The sequence below is a fragment of the Coenobita brevimanus genome, chromosome 40, assembly GCF_032717465.1.
Source record: "Coenobita brevimanus isolate Jiangsu-jjx chromosome 40, ASM3271746v2, whole genome shotgun sequence".
Taxonomy (NCBI): domain Eukaryota; kingdom Metazoa; phylum Arthropoda; class Malacostraca; order Decapoda; family Coenobitidae; genus Coenobita; species Coenobita brevimanus.
Window position 1 is genome coordinate 52,853,441 of NC_136993.1, and position 15,441 is coordinate 52,868,881.

Here is a 15,441-nt window from a genome sequence, read left to right on the forward strand (position 1 = left end):
CCCCCGCTAATATCAATACACCAGTCCTGTATGAGACAGCCCTAGCATGTATTCAATATGGACGGTGGGTGTTAGCGCCGAAGTGGTGACATGTAGAGGTGTACGATATGTAGGAGGACTACTGGGCCTTGGGAGCAGGCTGAGAAGCCTATGCCCAGAGTCGAGCACATAAAAAAAAAAAAAAAAAAAAATGCTGTACATTCACGAACTTCACCTCTCTCAAAGACCATCACTTTACTCTTCCCTACATTCACCTTTAGATTCCGTTTCTTACACACTCTCTCAAACTCATCCACCAAGCCTTGCAGCAATTGGAGGGGGATAACTTTGACACCTGTAGTTGCAAAAGTCTTTTCCAAAATCTTGTTGAACAGAATAGAGCCAGTAATTGATAAAATTTTAAGAGAAGAACAAGCGGGATTTAGAAAGGGTCGAGGTTGTAATGATCAGATTTTTATCGTAAGGCATCTAATGCAACAAGCTAATGAGATGAAAATGCCGCTTAGTATGTGTTTTGTGGATACTGAAAAGGCGTTTGATAGTGTTTCACGTGGAGCTATGTTGAAAATTATGAGATTTTATGGTACAGTAATCACTCCAATATCCGGATCAATAGAGCCATCGGTAGGTTCGGATATTGGTTTTGTCCGGATATTGGGCCCCAGCTTATGGACTTGTACTTACGGACCCTAACACAGAGAAACACCTATACAACTCCCTCCGGACATGCATGGCACCTATTTAACACCCAAATCACACCAATAAGGCACATAAATGACTGAAATAAATGCAATAGACACATAAAATGTGGGTTTAGAAGTATGTTCATACATTAATAAACATTCTGGTACTTATGGACTCTAACCGAACCTAACCTAACCGAACCTAACCGAACTCTGAAAAACACATTCCTACTGCACATGCATGAGGTAAGTTTAGTATGGAAAGAAGTACAGTATGACACTTTCTGGTAAGTATAGTATGGGAAAAAATACAATATGAAACATTCTGGTAAATATAGTATGGAAAATAGTACAACATGAAACATTTTGCCTACTTACAGCAAGTCCCTGGCCACCTCGATGAATAACCGCCTCCTCTCGGACTCTGACAGTAAGAACGATTTCCTGAAGCACTTGCACTACACTCTTCCTGAAGTCTTGCACTGAACTTAGTCACTAACACACAGAAGTCCGTTCTTTTCACAGTGTTCACTTTAGTCCAAATAATGTTCCATTAAATTTAAGTGTTGCACATTAACTTTTCCCAAGTTTTTTAAGTTTCCAAAGCCAAAACAAAGAAGGTTAGTTACGTTAAATTTCTTTTCTACTTAGTCTTTTCTCCCAACTTGAAAACCTTAACACAACACAACTTTTTTTCACTGCACAACACTCAAAATTCCCGTGTGGTCTAGTGGAGAAGTTCTTGCTGTTTATTCACTGTCAGAGCCCGAGAGTATCACTGGCAGGCGTCCAAGGGGTGCATCGGTGGGTAGTGGTGATGGCGTACCGACTACAGAAGACTCTGAAGACAGCCGCAAACTCACGTCGAGCGGTGACTCCACTGTAGCTGATGTGCTGGGCTGTGGCTCGGAGCATGAGGGCCTGTCTTGGGGAGGCAACGGAGTGGAACCAGGGCTTGGCACAGCGGGGGTCACGGGCCTGAAAAAACTGTCAATCGTTGACTGACGCAAGGACCGACGATTCTGGCGATTGATGATGCGCTGCCGGAAAGCACGCACTTCCTCCACGAGTCCCAAGGGCCCCATCTCCCTGTCGCAGTCCGGGTGTTCCAGGTAGTCTAGGACGAACTCTAGATGTTCCCGGAGTGCGCTCAGCTTGGGGATGGCTGGAGTAGTGTCCTGCTGGGCGGAGTCTGCATCATCATCGCCTTCGTCGTCGGAATCTTCAAGTTCGGGACTGACACCAGCAACCGAAGACGCGATCTCGATATCAGACAACGTCTGATACCCAGGATCGCCCTCGTCGTCGTCCAACCACTCACGAACATCGTCCACATCAACATCGTTGCCGTGCGTACGTAGCCGTGCATGGAAGTCATCCACGTCAAACCCTAGGAAATCGTACTCCACATCTGTTCCGAGAAGCAGACGAGACCAACCATTTTCAAGAGTTTTCACAGGGACTTCCTTCCATGCACTAGCCCAGTTGTACAGCGCAGACTTGATGTTGTAGCAGCGAAGGTTTTCCAAAGTCCGCTTGCCTCGAGTGTCACGTCCTTCCCTGCGCTCGTCCTCGTCCTCAAGAACCACCATCACCTCGTCCAGGAACTTCCGACGGTACAGGCGCTTTGTTGCCACGATCACTCCTTGGTCCATTGGTTGAATGAGAGCAGTCGTATTAGGTGGCAGAAACATGCACCTAATACGGCCATTCTCAGCAACCAAGTCCTTGTCGCACGGGTGGGCAGGTGCATTGTCGAGGAGAAGGAGAGCCTTTACCTGGTCGCGAGGAATTCCCAGTGTCTTCGTCTGGTAATGTATGACCTCCTTGACGAAGTGATGGTGAAACCAGTCTTTGAAAATCACAGCTGTGAACCATGCTTTCAAAGAATGGTACCATACGACAGGAAGGACATCCATCACCCCACGAAGGCACCGAGGCTGCTTTGCACGGCCAACAATAACGGGCTTAAGCCGGTGCATGCCGTTAGCATTGGCACAACACAAAGCAGATATCCGTTCCTTAGAAAGCTTGCGGCCAGGTACACGCTTCTCCGTCTCATCGGCGAGAGTGTTCGTTGGCACCGAGCGATAGAATAGGCCAGTTTCGTCAGCGTTATAGACTTGACCGAGAGTGAGGCCCTCCCTGTCGATCAAGCCTTTCACCTTGTGCCGAAACTCGTCCACTCCATCCTCGTTAGCGTCCAATGCTTCGCCATGTGCTTTACGGTTAGTAAGGCCATGTCGCAACTTGAACGCGAAGAGCCAACCCTCGGATGCCTTGAAGTCTAGGGCGTCGTGAAGCCTTGCAAACTTCTCAGCAGCAGCCTTCAGCTCCGTTCCACGTACCATCACACCAGCTGCACGTTGCTGTCGATACCAAATCAACGTGGAGCGGTCGATCTCTGCATACTTGGGAGTAAACATAACCTTCCTCTCCACGTTGCGTTTGCTTCTCGACGAGAAGTCAGCCGTGTACTGCATGAGCTTGTCTCGGGAACGCTTGATATCAAACAAAGTCGACCGGGCCAGGTTGAACTCGCGGAGAATGCGAGAGGAAGACCAACCCGCATCAACCTTCTCCAATATCTCCCGTTTCTTCTCCAGAGTCAACACCACTCTCTTCCTTTTCTCAGGAGGCGGGGCCATCATCACACACACTAAGAGTAGGGCAGAGAGCAGCAGGAGGCCTTGCAGCAAGTACGGCACCACCACAAAAGCGAGCACGTGGGCAGCCATGACGAAGATCGTAGGTCTTGTCGCGGTGAGAGACAGGCGGGAAGTGGGGAGGATGCAGCGGCGCTCTATCGGACGTCGGAGGAATGACGAACCAAAACAATGCTCTCACGCGGCGCGCGCGGCAAGTTCAAATTACGGACGGCAAAAAATCGATTTTTTTTTCCAATTTTTTTGGATTTTCGGACCATTTTGGGAATGTTTGATCCCAGGACGATAAGGTTCGGTTAGTGGGGATGTTCGGTTATTGGGCGTCCGGATATTAGATGTACATCAGAAAAGTTTGTAAATATTATTAGAAGCCTGCATGAAGGTACTTTGTGTAAGGTAATGGTTGGTGGTTCTTTGAGTGATCCATTTGAAGTTAGGTCAGGAGTGATTTAACCCCTACACCGCGGGCATGTTTACCGATGTTTTGCGTGTGGTCGCGGGGTTATTCGGGCTCCGACAGACTCTCAAAAAATATTTGCCAAAAATTAGTTATTAGTCCTAGAATATTAAAATTATATATGCTTATGGCACATACCTTCAGCTTTCTCCTGGAATGTTTGTTGAGCCTTCGTCAGTTACCGTAGGACTTGTGGAGACCTCTGAAGTTGGGTAACGAAGTCTCCACTTTACACTTCCCGACAACCCGTAATATGATTACCGCAGCCAGATATTAACGCTATAAACACTACTCTATGATTTTCAAGTAGTTTGGGATCCATACTCCAAAAAAAAAACCCACTGTGAAAGCAATGAAAATTATGAATTTGTCTGACCGCCGCACTTGCGCTAGTTTGCTCTTGGTACTCTGTCATTTATTATTCATAAAACCCCTCACACTTATATATATCTACAGTCTTTATCCATAAGTTTCCTTCAGTAGTATTAGTTTATTGTCACTGTAGGGATTCAATTTCTTTCAGTAAAATACGTAGCATTCACTTTCTCGTCCTGTATACTAGCATTGAGAGTGAATGTCACTTTCATCTTCACTCTCATAACTCATAGTATTCAGACATGCTAGAGTGAAACTTTCACTTTCATTACTCCTAGGGTATATACTCGTATTCTTATAATACTACTCATTTACATTTCTATTTACGTTCTCTATTTTATTTATGTTATTACATTTCTATTTTATTTACACTGTGTTATGCACTGTCACTTGAAGTAACGTATAAAACTATTTTCCATTGTTCACGTATATTTACATTCATTACTTTCGCTTGCTGTTTACACATTATTTACACATTATTTACAATTCCACTTGCACTGTTTTACTCAATAGAAAGATCGTAGTCACTCTTTTATCAATTGTCAGCCCTTTACCTCTTTCCACACGAGGTTTAGTAGGGGATAAAGGTCACAGGGCCCTTTGCATGGGGGTGAAAAAGGCCCTGAAGTCAGCAAGAGGAACAGATGTACCTCCTCTCCGGAAGATGAGAGAGAACTGATAAGGGAGGACCGGCCCGGGTAGAGGCCTACTTAGGGGATATTCAGTACTACCAACGTAGCTCTTGAAACAGCTATGTATTTCACTTAGGCTTCTCCCTTCCCTCCTTATATGTATATTTATTACGAAAATAGATTATACAGCATATTTCAAGGGGAAAAAAACAGCGAAAATTAGCGAACGAGTGCACGTGAGGTGTTGTCAGGTGAAAATTAGCCAATTCCAGGTGTATGGCACTTTCACTTACCTTATTTCTTTCTTGTATATATTATTTGGTATATGAATAGGGCATAGGGCTTATTTCAATGGATGAAATCAGTGAAAAATTCCAGGTAAGATTTACTTAGCGTAGCACGGCCGGGCAGGCAAGAGGATAGGGTAATGGAGGGGGGGGTAGGGAGGGGAGTCAAGAACAGGGAGAAATGGCTAAATTGTCAACAATGGATGGGAGTACAGATGAGATTAGGAGTGCTGACTAGTGTTGGACATTGGCAGTACTGATAGATGATACAAGCGCCCACTTGGAAGCCTGAGTGAATTCAAAATATCACAGAATCACAAAAGCGACGCCCCGCGGTCTGATCCCTTGCTCCCAAGCGTCACGAAAGTGACGCCCCGCGGTTAAGGGGTTAAGGAGGAGTTCTTTCGCCATTGTTGTTTGTTTTGGTTATGGATTATGTTATGAAAAAGGTTGAAAGGAGAACAGGTGCAGGAATTAACTGGAAAGAAAATAAGTAGCTGATGGATTTGGACTATGCTGATGGTATTGTACTGATTTGCGGAAGTATTTACGAGATGCAGAAGGTGCTTGATTGTCTGGTGGAGGAAGGAGAAAGTGGGATTGGTAATAAATTGTGGAAAGACTGAAATTATTAATATGAACGTGGAGAACGAAATCGATTGTGTAATTGCGAATAATGTGGTGAAGAATGTAGAAAACTTTAAATCTCTGGGAACGATTGTATCATCTAAGGGATCATTAAACAATGAAATTGAGGAGAGGATTAGACAGGCTTGGCGAGCTGTTGGAATGTTGAAATCTGTTTGGAATAATAATATGCTTTCGGTACATACTTAAGTGAAAATTTACAAGTCCATGGTTAGACCAATTTTAGTTTACGGGCATGAGTCATGGTACAGTACAATTGCAACAGATCAGAAAGTATTAGGATTTAAGAATAAAATACTGAGAAGGATTCTTGGGGTAAAGTGGCAAGACAGAGTTACAAATGCAAGAGTAAGGGATATTACGAGAGTGGAACCAGTTAATGAATATGTGAGACTGTCTCGGTGGAAGTGGCTGGGGCACATATACAGAAAAGAAGGTAGTTTAATACAGGATGTGCCAGAGTGGACTGCTAGAGGAAGAAGAGGTAGCCTAAAGGTAGGCCGAAGGAAACCTGGTTGAGGACAATGAAAAAAGAGGCAGAAGAGGAGTGTTGGTGGGACCTGAAGGAGATGGCAAGAGACAAATATTGGTGGAGAGAGTTCATTGAGGCCCTATGCATCCCGTGGGGTGCCACAGGAAATTACTGATTGATTGATTGACAGTTACTTAAATAAATTGAATTACTTCATGAAATTTTCAAGGACGGTCTACCTTAACAAGTTCATCTTAGTTAAAATAAAAACTAAAGCTTAATATTCACTTTACCTATAATAAAATATATAAGACCTCCTTCCATTTTCCAAGTCATTATACCATGCATGTGCTGTACAGTGATGTATATGGAATATTGCTATAATTATAGGAAATTTATACACGTTTTTACTATATAATTGTCCATAAAAAGTTAAATCCAGCAGCATGTAATTTATTAATAGTACAGACTGCTAACCAGAAAACTAGAGCAAATCCCTGGGTTATTGAGTCATTCTGAACCAGCACTATACATTGTTTTGTAAATTGCTCTGCTCCTAACAGGGACAACTATATTAAAAGTTGTGCATATACTATTGCACACAGGATATATTCCTTTGAGGGAAACAGTTTCCATATTACCACTTGTCTAGCAAAACTCGAATTCAAGAGATTGGGTTTGCTTAACAGATTCTGTAGTTTCTTTACTGTGCTGACTTTGTACAGAAGCCTTGCTTATGGTATATTACTCAGTGTCAGGGACTCAGCACTTGCACATGCAGATTCTCCGAACAGGTGAAGGCAAAGACTTCCCATCATATCAGTTATCCTCATCTAACTGAGTCCATGCAAGTTTTCTCGGTCTTCCACTATATTGAATCTCATTCCTTCTACTACATCTGATATAACTGTCACTACGCATCTTATTAATCTCTTGTATCCCGTCCTGATTATGGTTTACATACCGCTGCCGTCAAGTAGCGAATTATCATCCCAGTCTCTGACTACGTCATTAATGTATTAAAGCATTAGCTGATACAGCTTATCCTTCATTTATGAACTGATCAACCCTGGAACTAATTTGCTAATCCTTTATTTTCTTCTGCACATGAGTTTCAGTCTAAAATGTATTGTGTTGCGTCATCTGGAGATGAATGTTTTGTTCCATTTTTTCTGGAAGTAGCAAAAAAAAAAAAAAAAAAAAAAAAAAAAAGGTTTCCTGCCTTTGACATTTTCGTAAAACTACATAAAAAAAAAAAAAAACACTTAGAGAGTAGACATAATTGATTATGAATTATGTGCTGATTTCTTGACTATCATTACAATCATGATTACACAATGTTGGATGTATTTGATTGCAGTAACAATTATTTGCTGTGTCATGATTACAGTTATGATTCTTGATAATTCCTATATAAATATCTATGCCCCTTTTTGATAGTGGTTTTACCCTTATATTTTATTGGTTTGGTTCATGATAGATGGTTATATATTAATTTCCGTTTCCCACCATTAACAAACAACTAGCAAATGAGTCCGTTTCCGGCTACACCTCGTAATCATCTACTAACCCATCTGTTTTCCTCCATGGATCTCCGTTCATACCACTGACCCATTTTCCTCTATGTACCTATAACCCCTTTGGACACATATTCACCATGGATCAATTTCCCCCTTGAACATATTTTCGTCCCACTGGCCTACTTTCCTTCATGATCCTCTGTTCCCCATTGACCCATTTTCCCACATGAACGTGCTTTGTCTCATGGAACTCTATCTCATGGACTTTATAATTCATGGACTTATATTTCTTTGTGGACCGATTTGACCATGGACTTATTTGCCTCCTGGGTCTATTTTCCTGTTTTCTATTTCCCCACTTGGACCTGTTTTCCACCATAGACCTAATCTTACCATAAATTGATTTTTTTCTGTCTGGATCAATTATCCCTCGAATGACCTGTGATCCATGAACCAGTTTTCCTCATGGACCTATTTTCCCTCCGGGGACCCACTTAGCACCTGGTTCAATTTTACCTCATACATGTCTTCTTCCTGTTGGAGACTCCAAATTCTTACAGATTCTGTATATTTATTTTCATTACAAATTAATGATTAATCCACAAGGCTTGGTATTATAGGCTATAGCAACTGCATACAGGGAAATGGACAGTAATTCTGTTTCCTGCAACTTCGTTCTTTTAACTTTGATCTCTTCCAATACTACATCATGTTTTTTTTTGTTTTTGTTTTTTTGAGTCACAATGCTTCAGTTCGCTCGTCATTTTCGGAATACACTGAAGAGGGCATTGTAGTCCATAATTTTAAGATGAGAAATATCTGACAATAGGTCTTTTACAGGAAAATCCGGAAAGAATGCAAAAAGCTTCCCTTTGATATATATATATACATATATATATATATATATATATATATATATATATATATATATATATATATATATATATATATATATATTACATTTTTCACCACGTACTAAAAAGTCGGACCTATTTATGTAGATCAGTTTTTAGGATACACAAACACAACTCTGACAGACAAAAAATGATGTATTTCCAAACAGTGTCGGCGACAGCTGTCGCCCTCTCCAGTGGATCTACATACCAAAAGTGGTGCACACAGTTAATGAGAAGCTGCTTATATGGAGGGTAATCACCTTTTTTTTTTTTTTTTTTACCACACCGGATGTGACGACCTGGCTCTCCCTCTACTCTGTCCCCGACCTGAGTGAGGGATTACAAGGGGCTGCAAGGACCTGGCCAACAATCTTCTCATCACAGGATCTAATTTATACATTCCTTCACTATGGGTAAAATTATTATATTTCTATACATGCAGATTCTGTTGTCCTACTGTTCTTATAAATACTACATATGTACAAAATTTTGCTAGAATTCCAGCCGATTCTATGGTCGTTTTCTGAAGTGAACGTACAGTAGGATACACTGGGTTATTTATGTTGCCTATCTTGCAAGAGTACTTGTTTTCCCCTCTGAAGAGGTTACCCACAAACTTTAATAAGAAAGTCAAAAGCCTTTCGAAGGATGTGCCAAACATTGATACAATTAGGTTCATTCAAATTAGTCCAAAATTACATTACGTTTATGGATTACCAAAGACCCATAAACAACAGATTCCCCTTTGCCCAATCATCTCAGAGTGTGCCCCGTTCATCTACTTTAAAAATTTCCAGTGAACAAATTAACACCATTGGTTGGCACATTCTTTAAATCCCATGTCCAAAACTCTATTGATTTTATTCATAAGATTAAGTCTCTGAGTTTCTCCAGTGGCAGATTGGTTAGTTTTGATGTAGATTCGCATTTTACTGAAGTCTCCATTGAAGATATAATTAGTTTCTTGGAAGAAAATTACCTAATTGTAACACCGATCTCGGCATGCCACATGATGTCTTTCTCCAACTTATTAGGCTATTTGTGCAGTGTCATGCATTTCCTTTTGGTACACAGTTTTTCATGGAAGAGTTTGGTATGGGTATGGGCTCGCCCTCTCTCCCATTCTTAGTAACCTGTACATGGAATATTTCGAATCCAACCTTCTTTCCACCATATCTCCTTAAAATCTTACTTGGTATGGGTATGTTGATGATGTGTTTTCCTTTTGGCCAGACATATACACTAACTTTGACGATTTTCTCACAGAATTAAATGCATTGGTTCCCTCATTTCAATCTAAAGTTGAATGGGAAAATAATGGCTCCCTTCAATTTTTAGATATATTTATGCATATGGATGAACGTGGGACACTCAGCTTTTCTGTATACAGGAAACCAACCCAGTGCAGTTTGTATATAGAATACTATTCATATCACCACAGTTCCACTCAAATATCAGTTATTTCGTCTATGTTCCTTAGGGCACTCAGAATCAATTGTTCTCAAAATCTGGGTACGACAAACACTAAGATATGGACAATATTTTAAGATCTAAAATATCCCAATTGGTTTACAAGGCAAGTTTATTTTAAAGCCAGAAAAGCCTTTTTTGTACTTAGACCAACATCACAGAGCCAACAAAATAAGCCATACATCACAGTACTGTATGTGTCAGATCTTAGCTTTGAAGTCTGTGAGTTATGATTTGGATGTAAACATTGTATTTAGATGTACTTCCACATTAAGGTCAATGTTTGTAAAGAATAAACCATTAGTAACGAAACTGCAGGCGTATACAAAATTCCAAGTAGAGACTGTGACTTGATTAATATTGGTGAAACTGGAAGGGATTACGACACTCACATTAAGGAACACAGTTATGCTTGTAAGATAGGCAACATTAATAACGCAGTGTACATTCACTCTTCATTAAACGACCATAGAGTCGACTGGAATTCTAGCAAAATTTTGTACAAGTGTAGTAATTATAAGAAGCGTAGGACAGTAGAAGCTGTATATATAGAGATATTAATTTTAACCATAGTGAAGGAATGTATAAATTAGATCCAATGATGAGAGGATTAGTGGCCAGGTCCTTTCTGCCCCTTGTAATCTCTCACTCAGGTCGGGAAAAGAGTACAGGGAGAGTCAGGTGATGTTACATCCAGTGTGGTTGAGAAATAAAAAAGAAGTGTAGTTACCCTGCATATAAGAAGCTTCTCAGTAATTGTAGGTATCACTCTTGCTTTGTAGATCCACTGAAGAGGGCGACAGCTGTCGCCGAAACTGTTTGGCAATACATCATTTTTTGTCTGCCTGTGTGGGTAATTGTATCCTATTTCATGGTCACGACAGTGTGACTCTTCAGCTGTAGATCAGTTTTTATTTTTAAAGCTGTCGCTTCATGTCAGTTAGACACTTATTACCTATGTATTATGAGTGTAGGTGATATCAGACACTCAGGCTTCTATTGTAATACTATCTTATACATATCAGCACAAGTATACTCTTTAACCCGCCCCGTCCCGTCGACGTATGGGTATGTTGCAACGATTTTCATTTGCCAGTCCTGGCGACGTACCGGTACGTCGTGCAATTGCAAGGTCCCTAATTTGCAATTTGCAATTTTCGCGAGTGATTTTTCGTATGTATACATGAGACACCTTCCTCTATTCCTCTACAATATGCCAAGCAGGGACAATGCCTTACACCACATAACCTCCCCCCTCCCCCCCTCACGCCATTGTCTCGGCAATTCACCTGTTACCAGTGACCTGGCCAATAAAGACATTCAGGGCCAGAGTGATTCCCCAATCGATGACAATGTGGAGGACAAGGTTACATAGCATTAGAGGAAGAAACAGACAGAAATGATTATCAGGTAATGTGGGAAAAAAAGGTCATGAATGGTGATTAGTTAGTGAGTGAAACAATGCTTATAATGCCTATATTACTGCTTGAAAACCAATATACTCTCATACTACATATAAATTCGTACCAAGTAAATAGATAAATACCGTTTATGAATGGATAAAATAGTTACTCTCCCATAGAACTCGTTTTCTTTGGTGCCAGCATGTTAGAAAACCCAGTCAGGTAAGGAGGAACTCCTACCTGGATTGAGTATTTTAAACCTCATGTGAGAATTTTCGATGTTTCTCACCAAAAGCAGAGGTTTTAGGGAAAAAAAAAAAAATCGAAAATACCTCGGGACTGGGGGATGTCAGGGGTGCGGAAAACCTCGGGACGTGATGGGTTAATAATAAAGCTATCTTAATTCTTGACTCTACTGTACAATATTTGATTGGCCTGTCCAGCTGAAATGTGTGAGGTGAGTAGGGTGTGTTTGATTCACGGCTGGTGAATGCTCACCGATTATGTAAATCTACAGCTCTTCTTATTGTACGACCTCGTCTCAGGGGAGATCACCCATCGAATTTAAGCATATTAATAAGCGGAGGAAAAGAAACCAACAGGGATTCCATTAGTAGGGGCAACTGAATTGGGAAGAGTCCAACTCATAACCTCGAACCCTCATTGAGGCGTCTTCGAGGGGTGCTGCATTTCAGAGGGTCCACCACACTGACATGCTTCACCTGGTTATCTTCATGCTGTCTGCACTCCATTGCTATTCCCTCATTAATCTTCAGCTGGGTGTCCACATGCTGTTTTCACTGCATCAATATTTCCTCATTAATTGTCTTCAACTGGTCATCTACATGCTATTTACACTCCATCACATTATTGCTTACCTTATACTTCTGCTGCTTGAGCTTGGCACCTATTTCCTCCTTAAGCTGTTGCTATTGTTCCTTCATGTCCTCCATGAATGCATCTAGCTGTCCTTGCACCCTCAGTTGTACTTCCCTCTGTTGCTCCTGTAATACCTCTTGGAGTTGTTCATATCGTTCTTTTCCTTCCTAACACTGTGCCTGTAGTTGTTCTTTGAGTTCTTTCTGACCTTCATTCTGTGCCTGTAATTGTTCTTTGATTTCATTCTGTCCTTCATTCTGTGCCTGCATTTGTACACTAAGGGCCTGTAATTGTTCTTGTACTGTAGTCGTAGACTTTGTGCTTGTAATTGGACACTTTGTGATTAGAATAGTTTCATAATTGCACCCAGTGATGCCTCTTCTACCCTAGCTTGGCATCTTGTCTGGACACCTTCTGCCTCCATGTCAAAGGTTAAACTCACTGTAGCACTTAGTGGGTTTCAGCATGAGGTGCACTGTGCAGATTCTGTTCAACATCTCTGACAGCCTCTCCAGTTCCTAGTCAAAAGTCCATCCAAAGATAATTACATCGACCAGATAGATGAGACCTCTGCCAGTGCAGGCCTTCCAGTACACGATCCATTAGATGCTCAAAAGTAGCTGGGACATTGCATGGGCCAAAAGGGATCACATTGAACTGCGATAAACTCCGCCCATATGAAAAAGCCGTCTTCTTTTTACCCTTCTCTGCAACCTTGACCTGATAATATCCTGCCTTCATGTCTTGGGTGGAGAACCGCTTAGCACTGGACAGAGCATCCAGGGTGTCATCAATTCTTGGAAAGGGGTATGCGTCTTTCACCGTCACATCATTCAGGGCTTGATAATCTATATAGCACTTAACTGAGCCATCCTTTCTTCACTCACAGGTGCCCACTAGTGACCTGGTTATGGGACTCATCCAAGATCTTGGACCTTATCTTGTTTGGAACCACCAGTTACCAATAATTGCTGTGGTCATCTGGTTTCTCCCACTGAGTAGTCTGTTGTTCAATGAAGAAGGTCCCACTGGCTCCAGTAACTTTTGGTCGTAGGGCTGAATCTAAAAACCTCTTCCTTAGATGGTCGCACTGTACTCTGCTGCAGCCACTCTAGCACTGGTTATAAATCTGCATCCTTTACAGGCATTCTCCATCTGATGCTGGCCCTGTCACTGCAGCACAGCTGCCTTTCTTACTATGTTTTTCCTTCTTCCTAGTGGTAAGTGGGGGCACCCATCATCAACCCACTTAGTGTAGTGGTACCCTGTTTTTAGGGTAGCTCTACATTGAGTGGCAAGCCAAATGTTTTCCTGTAAACCAGGAATTCATTTACAATGCCTGGTGGTAACCTTATAACCAACCGACACGTGTTCCCTACATGACACCAAGTGGGTTGGCGGATGGTTAGTGCCCACTTCCTGGAAAACAACTAACTAAAAATACGAACATGAAGCCTTGGACCAGAACTAACCAAAAGATGACGACTAAGGTCTGAACAGAGGACATGATATGGATGGCGATGTGGATTGTAAGGGATGCAAATGACGAGGTGAAAGAGAGATTGTCCAGGTGCTTGAGGATGCAAAAGTGGATGTATATGGATTAACTAAAACTAAATGGAGAGGGGGCTGTGTGAGAGAATGGGAGTATGGATGGGGGATATGTGCAGGAGTTAGTGAGACTGAGAGGGCAAAAGAAGGAGTGTGTATTGTTGTGAGTAACAGATGGAAGGAGAATATAAGAGAGTATGGATCAGTTGGGTAAGACTGAAAGTTGGACTACAAATGTCGGTGATTGTGTGTTTGTATGTGTCAACGCAAGACCGTGCAAGCAGAGTGAGAGAAGAGTTCTGGACAAATGTAGAAGTGTGCATGGAAAAGTTTGAAAGAAATGAGAGAGTGTTTTTGATTGATGATATGAATCGTCAAGAAGTGAATGTGAAGATGGGTGGAGTAGCTGGTGAGCAGGGTGTGCCTGCTGAGATAGATGAGAATGGCAGTGCTTTAGTGGACATTTTTGCTGGGAGGGGGTTGGTGATAGCCAATACCCTCTTCAGGCACAAAATGATCCACAGGTATACATGGCAACTGATGAGAAGGGTGGGTGGTGAACTGAATGAAAGGAAGGCAATGACTGATTATGTGTGTGTGGATGAAAGGATGCGAAGATGTGTAATGGAAGCAAGATCATGTAGTAGTTGGGGGAGTGGAATTTCTGACCCCCACTTGGTGGTGGTCAGAATCAAGGTCCATGTAAAATGGGGAAGCAGAAGAAAGGAAGGATGGGAGGAAGGAGTAGATGCAAGGAGAGTTGAAAGGTTACAAGAATATGAGAAAAAGACAGAGTATAAGAGAGAAGTGGAGTAGACTGTAGCACCAGTCGACCAGGGCAGTACTCCCAAGGTGGATGGAAAGCTGATGACAGGGAAAACTGGAGCTCCCGTTTCATCAACCCTTAGGATTAGCTCCTGACCATCCCTTTGTTGAACTTTTACAGTGTGTCAGTGACACAGAGAGTAGACCAGCATGTTCTCCAATACATGTTTCTCTTTCACCACCAAACTACATGCACAGTACACGCTACACTTCCTTTTAAAAATTAAAAAAGAAAAATGGCACAATTAAATCTGGCCTCGCAGTCCCCAGCAGAGGGGGTCCATGAATTCCCCCACCATCTGCCCCTCTCCCTGTGACGACTCAGAGAGATGCCTAAAACCACTGTCTGACACCCTTCTTCTTCATTTGTGCAACATTCATGGCCTTTCCTCTAACTTTTTCAAACACCACCTCTCCTCCTCTAAACCTAACCTTCTGTTCTTGACAGAGACTCGGCTGTCTGATGCAACTGACAGCAAACCCTTTTCTGTTTTCTCCTACTTTCTCTATACTCATTTAAACACCAAAGGTGGCTTGTGTATATGTACGCAATGATTTATCTTGCTCATGTGTTCCTGAACTTGATTCTTCTGAACTGTCTACTCTCTGGTTTTGTCAATCTTTTACTAATTATATTTGTGCTGTTTCCTTATCTCCTAATTCTACTGACTAAGAAA